General features: G+C 46.1%; 1 protein-coding gene across 3 annotated transcripts in view; it reads left to right on the top strand.

The window, feature by feature from the left end:
* Positions 1-3973: 3973 nt before the first annotated feature.
* LCP1 (lymphocyte cytosolic protein 1) overlaps positions 3974-6000 on the top strand; it is a 55016-nt gene continuing 52989 nt past the window's right edge. For all 3 annotated transcript variants that reach the window (XM_030467230.1, XM_030467245.1, XM_030467238.1), the window contains exon 1: positions 3974-4073. The gene's annotated coding sequence lies outside the window, so the exon portion shown is untranslated. The remainder of the gene's footprint in view (positions 4074-6000) is intronic.

Here is a 6000-nt window from a genome sequence, read left to right as displayed (position 1 = left end):
AAATGTTTTGATTATAGCTCACGTCACTGTTTTTCTCTTTTCTTTTTATAGGTTAGTCCTTAAATATTTAATCAATAGCTACTTTATATAAACTGGAAAGAGCTTTTAATTCACATATACAGGCACACACAAAACCCAGTTATTTCTGAACCATATAGCACTGCAAGTCCTTTGTTTTCATTAGAAATCCCTCAGGCATTTAAAATAAGGTCAGACAAGTTATATCTTTTTGCATGGATGTATATTCCCAGAAGAGCAGGAGCATTCCCCAAAACTTCATTATTTTTCCATTTTCATAGAGTGACAGTATCCTAGAACGGGCTGGGTTGGAAGGAACATAAAAGTTCATCTTGTCTGAAACAAAGTTGGACCTACTGCCTGACTTTCTTAAAGTTAGAAATTTTTCATGTTATCTCTCATATTTATGGATGAGCTAAGGGTATACCTGGTGGGTATTATTCAAGTCTGACAGGAGGAAGAACCAACTTCCAGGACCTGCCCTGGTGACTCTTCTACTATTTGCATGAAGAACCTCCCCAAAAGGTGAAGGTCATACAGGTCATACTGCAGTTTTATTCACTGTGCTTAGCACTAGTAGCTTAACTTCTGATTTATCTTCTTCTGTGTTAATTTTAGAGATCTTATGGAGTTTGAAACTATGCACTACAGGAACTGTCTTTGTATTATGTACCTTCTTTACCAACATCCTCCCCTGTTGCAGATAGTTTAGATGTCAGCTGAGGAGGCAGAGGTCTGTGAAGCTGTTTGGCTGCTCAGCTCCTTTCTGCTTTGTCTTTGTTCCTGACAGATGACTGAAGATACTTCAAAAAAATCAGAAAAAAAAAAAAATTGACAAGAGAAATAGTCATCTCTAGGTTAAAGTGCTGAACTATAAATGTCTGCTCAGATAAACCAGGTGATAAAACACCCATAGAACAGGAGAAGTGGACAAAAAGGGCATTTTTTGTTCTCTTAGTGACTGATTCAAGAGTTTTCCTAGTTATCATTAGTGTTTCAAGAAATAAATCAGTGAATAAACCAGTGTTATTATTTTCTTATGGAAGAGCTATTCTATTAACTTCAGAATGCTTGCATTAAAGGATGTTTTTCACCACCTCTGTCACACACACACACACACACACACACACACACACACACACACAAAAAGTGAAGCAATTGGGAGTTTTTAATCTCTGAGCCAAAAAAGGAAGAGCAGAACAGAGAAGCACCCCACGTCAAGGGTTCTGAAAGCTCCCGGAAACGTTTTTCTGCAGGATAAACAGATTTAATAAGAGCAGCAGTTAAAAGACTGAGTCTGCAAGTAGGAATTTATGCTCCTTTCTGGCTTCCTATTAGTTTCTGAATTCATACAATGATACTGATCTCAATCAAAGAACCCCTGATTCAATTTCAGTAATCCTCTTATTAGTAGCCAAGTTTAGCAAATTTCTGATTCACAGTAATTTTCAAGATCATCTACATCCTAAATTGTAGAGTTTGGTTTGATTTTCTTGTGGGTTTGTTGGGTTTTTTTTTGGGGGGGTGAGGGATGGGATAAGGCTTAGAAGATATAAAACATTACACAGTATAAAGACTCAGAATCAGAAAGAAAACACAGAAGGGAAAAGCATTGATGAAGGTGACTTTGAAGAGAAACTGAAAGTGCCATCAGGAAACTAAGAGCTCACAGGAAGATTTACAAAGATTAAGAAAATTGTCACATACAGCTAGAAGCAAGGACATCGCTAGGCAAAAAGTATTTCAAGAATTTAATTTTAAAGTAGATAAACTTGAGACTTCAGTGCAATTTTACATGTGGACAAGATAAATTTAAATGAAGTGTAGCATCATATAAAACTCTGTTGGAAAAAAAAAACATAAAAAAACCCAACTATGATGAAATGAATGAACACAGTCCTGAAGACTATGAGCATGACTGACTTCAGGTTTGACACTTAGCTTATGGACTTGAGTGACATTTAAACAAGGAGCTGGAGAAAGGAAGAAACAGGGGAAGCTGGAAAAGGAAGCCTGGAGTTCTGTTATAGCCATGCTGAGTTGAATAAATTGTTATATATTGCAACAAGATGCACCATCACTGCACAGAAACAGCCAGAATCTGCCATGGTTCTTGATGATAACCAGAGGGTGGAGGAAGCATCCTCCATCTTCTTTCAGGGGAAGGATAAAACCCAAACAAACACAAAACAAACAACTCAAAAACAACGAGAAAAAAACCAAAACAAACCACTGCCATGAAGAAATTCTTAAAAAGTCAAAGAAGATGAATCCCCAGAACAGGCACACTATGATCTAGCACTAAATCCAGACTCCCCTGGTGGTATGGGTTATCTTACCATTCCAGCCTTCAGCTCTTCAGGGTAAGGGTTCTGGCAGCTGTCACAATGGCTCGTAGGAGAGGGAATAAATCAAGTTGAAAGATTAACTCAGGAGCTCTCCAGCTCAACTTCCTGCACATCTCAGACATGACTATGAGGTCTGAGCACATTACTGCAGAGCTTTACCCAAGGACGAAGACACAACAACACCTCTGGGTGACATTCAGTGTATGAGTTTAGATCAAAACTCTTTACAGAGGCAAGCTTTCAAACATTTATTTTCTTGAGCAATATACTAACTGTACAGCGTAATGCACAGTACTAGTTAGATACAACATTGTGCTTGTTCTTCAATCTTTCCCACATTTAGAAAATCTTTGTCCTTGTAATTTTTACAATATTGCTTAAAGGTGCCTGGCACAGCACTAGTTGACAGAAGCAGAACAGACAAATCTTTGACCAGACTCTGCTCCTGACTCTGATCTGAGAGGGGACACGACAGCATCACCACACAAACACCTCCAAATGCTGTATGCTCACTGGGGAATTCTTCCTTTGATTCATTCATTGCTACCCACCCCTGACAGGCTGCTCCAGGCAGCCAGCTGCCTGCCCTCAGGCTGGGAGCTGAGGCACAGCACTTGAGGCCAAGTATGCCAGAAAATTATAGCATCATAGAATCATAGAATCATAGAATCGGCTGGGTTGGAAGGGACCTCAGAGATCATCAAGTCCAACCCTTGATCCACTACCGCTGCAGTTACCAGACCATGGCACTGAGTGCCACATCCAGTCTCTTTTTAAATATCTCCAGGGATGGAGAATCCACTACTTCCCTGGGCAGCCCATTCCAATGTCTGATCACCCTCTCCGTAAAGAAATTCTTTCTAATATCCAACCTAAACCTCCCTTGGCACAACTTGAGACTATGCCCTCTTGTCTTGTTGAAAGTCGTCTGGGAAAAGAGACCAACCCCCACCTGGCTACCCCCTCCTTTCAGGGAGTTGTAGAGAGTGATGAGGTCTCCCCTGAGCCTCCTCTTCTCCAGGCTGAACAGCCCCAGCTCCCTCAGCCTCTCCTCATAGGGTCTGTGCTCGAGTCCCTTCACCAGCCTGGTTGCCCTCCTTTGGACCTGCTCCAGGACCTCGATATCCTTCCTAGACTGAGGCGCCCAGAACTGGACACAGTACTCAAGCTGTGGCCTCACCAGCGCTCAGTACTGGGGAAGAACCCCTTGCCTGGACTTTTCTCCAGGCTAAACATCCCAGCTTTCTTAGCTTCCCAGGAGAGGTGCTCCAGCCCTCTGATCATCTTGGTGGCTCTCCCCTGGACTCGCTCCAACAGCTCTATTCACCTTCCTCCTGCAACTGGGGGTGACGCGGGCTCCCCTCAGCCTCAGCCACAGCCCCAGCAGCTGTGGTCCAGAACCAGACGTCCCCTCACCCTGGCGGAAGGCCAGGGAGGGTTTGGGTCAGCCGAGGCTGCCGGCTCCCTCCCACCCCCGGAACACCGGGACTCCCCGCTACAGCAGCCGCCGCCAGAGACGACAGCGGGATCGGCAGGGGCGTGCCCGGGTGTGCGGTCACTGGGGGGTGGGCGGGGCACGGGCGGGCCGGCCCGGCACATGCAGAGCCCGGTTCGGCAGGGCCGGTGGCAGCAGGCGGAGGGGGCTGCGGCTGCCCGTCCCCCCGCCCCGGCTGCCGGCATCGCCTGTTGCAGCGCGGCTCTTCGCTGGTAACTATTCTCGCATCGCTGGTTTATTCGCAGTTCTTTTAAGTATAATAACAATAATCATATAATTGTAATTAGTAGGTAATTATTTTATTTCCTCCCTTTCCGCCCTGGTGCTCACGGGAGAAGGTTAAATTGAGCCGCTCGCCGGAGCGGGGGGTTGAGCCTGACGGCTGCGGGGCTAACGGGGAGAGGTGCGGGAGCGGAGAGCGGAGGGCTGCTGAGAGGGGCTGTGGAGTCGGTTCCGAATCGTGGCCGTGGCCGTGGGGCTGGGGCTGGGGCCGGGCTGCGTTAGGTGTCACGCCGTGCCCTAGCAGAGCAGCACCCTCCGTCTGTGGATGCTCTGACTGGAGGGGCACAGCTGGTGTGAAACTGATGGTTCTGAGTGCGAACTGGGTCAGGCTGAGCCAAACCTCTTCAAACTAACGTCGGAATTATAATTAGTCTCAGAAAGACTCCCGGCACTGCAGTCCTGATTCAAGCAAACTCCATTTGATCAAGTGCAAGTAGAAATCTTGCCTGGGTGTCAGGTCTGGTGTGAGTGACTTAGGAATGTGGAGCGGGGCAGAGAGAGGGGCCGGGCAGGGCGGGGACGGGGGGAGCACCGAGGTGGAGGCAGTTCTAGCACCTCTCTTAGCAGAAAACGATCTCATTAGGTGGCATTTAGGGACTAATGAGTTGTCCGCATCTGTGTGACGCGAACACCGACCGCCCACCATCGTTCTCAGTGTCGAAAACTGCTTCGCTGATACATCCAATCTTTATTTTTTTAATTCCTTTTTGTTCACAGGGTCCCACTAAAGACAGCTTATTTATAGCTGCAATAGTTTTGAAAATTTCTGAAGGGCATTGCCCTTGGCTGACTATGGAAATGAAGGAGGTGGTTTGCATGTTGCAGATGACTCTGCTGTTTGTCCCCTGCCTACAAGGTGAACGTCTCCCTACCAGGCTGGCAGCAATCAATTTCCCTCTTTTTCCTCCGCTTCTGCTCTTCCTTTGCACGTAGTGAGTGAATAGACTGAGGGAAAAAAAATTTGGTTGTTTTTTTACAAAAGAAACGGTGTAAATTAAATGAAAGGTATGACTGCAATGTGCATAATAGATGCTAGAGGCGAATTATTTATGTAACACACCAAGGCATTTACTTTTTTTTTTTTTTTTATGTAATCATCATTCAAGGATCAATACTGTACCCGAGTGATTTACTTTATTGTTGGCCTTTGTGCTTAGTGGTGCAAGACTCAAAGCAAAACGTCACAACCGAGAAATACACATAACGTGTGCGCCACAGGAAACCACCAGCTCTCCCCCATGAGGCTGGAAGCTCCTTTGGGCAGGACCTCTGATGTCACCATCTCTGTGCAGTAGAATCCTTGAGTTTCCACTGTGGTGCAGCCACCTGCTGCATGGTGCTGGTGGCACAGTTCAGTTCCCACCCCAGCACCTCCTTCTGTGGGAGGCAGAAAGGCTGTGTGCATGCCTGCCTTGGGGTTTGGACTTAGGGTACCACCAGGGTGAGCATCCAGATGTGGGAGCTCAGACACACTCCCGAGTCCCCTGGTCAGATGTAGGCACCTGCACTGAAGATGGCACCCTGAGGAAGGACAGAAGGATACCTGAAGGATACCAGAATCCTCCTACTGAAATATTTTGTATGTGTTCGTGCTGTTAATAGTGAAATACTGGGTTGCAGTCTTCCCTTGGAGGTAAATATAGAATTTTGTGACAGGCAATAGGGATAATCCAACAAACTGTTGACAGATTTTTCATTTTTTCATCCCCAGAGCACTGACTTCAGCAGGGTTAATAGTTTCACCAACATGCACAAAGCCAAGCATTTGGCAGGTGATATGTCTGGTCAGCCCAGGCACAGCAGATAGTGGTACTGAGCTTGGGCTTGGTCAGCTCCCTTTGGCCAGGTACCCAGTAG

Source organism: Calypte anna, chromosome 1, assembly GCF_003957555.1.
Source record: "Calypte anna isolate BGI_N300 chromosome 1, bCalAnn1_v1.p, whole genome shotgun sequence".
Taxonomy (NCBI): Eukaryota; Metazoa; Chordata; class Aves; order Apodiformes; family Trochilidae; genus Calypte; species Calypte anna.
This window is presented reverse-complemented; position numbering and strand designations above follow the sequence as displayed.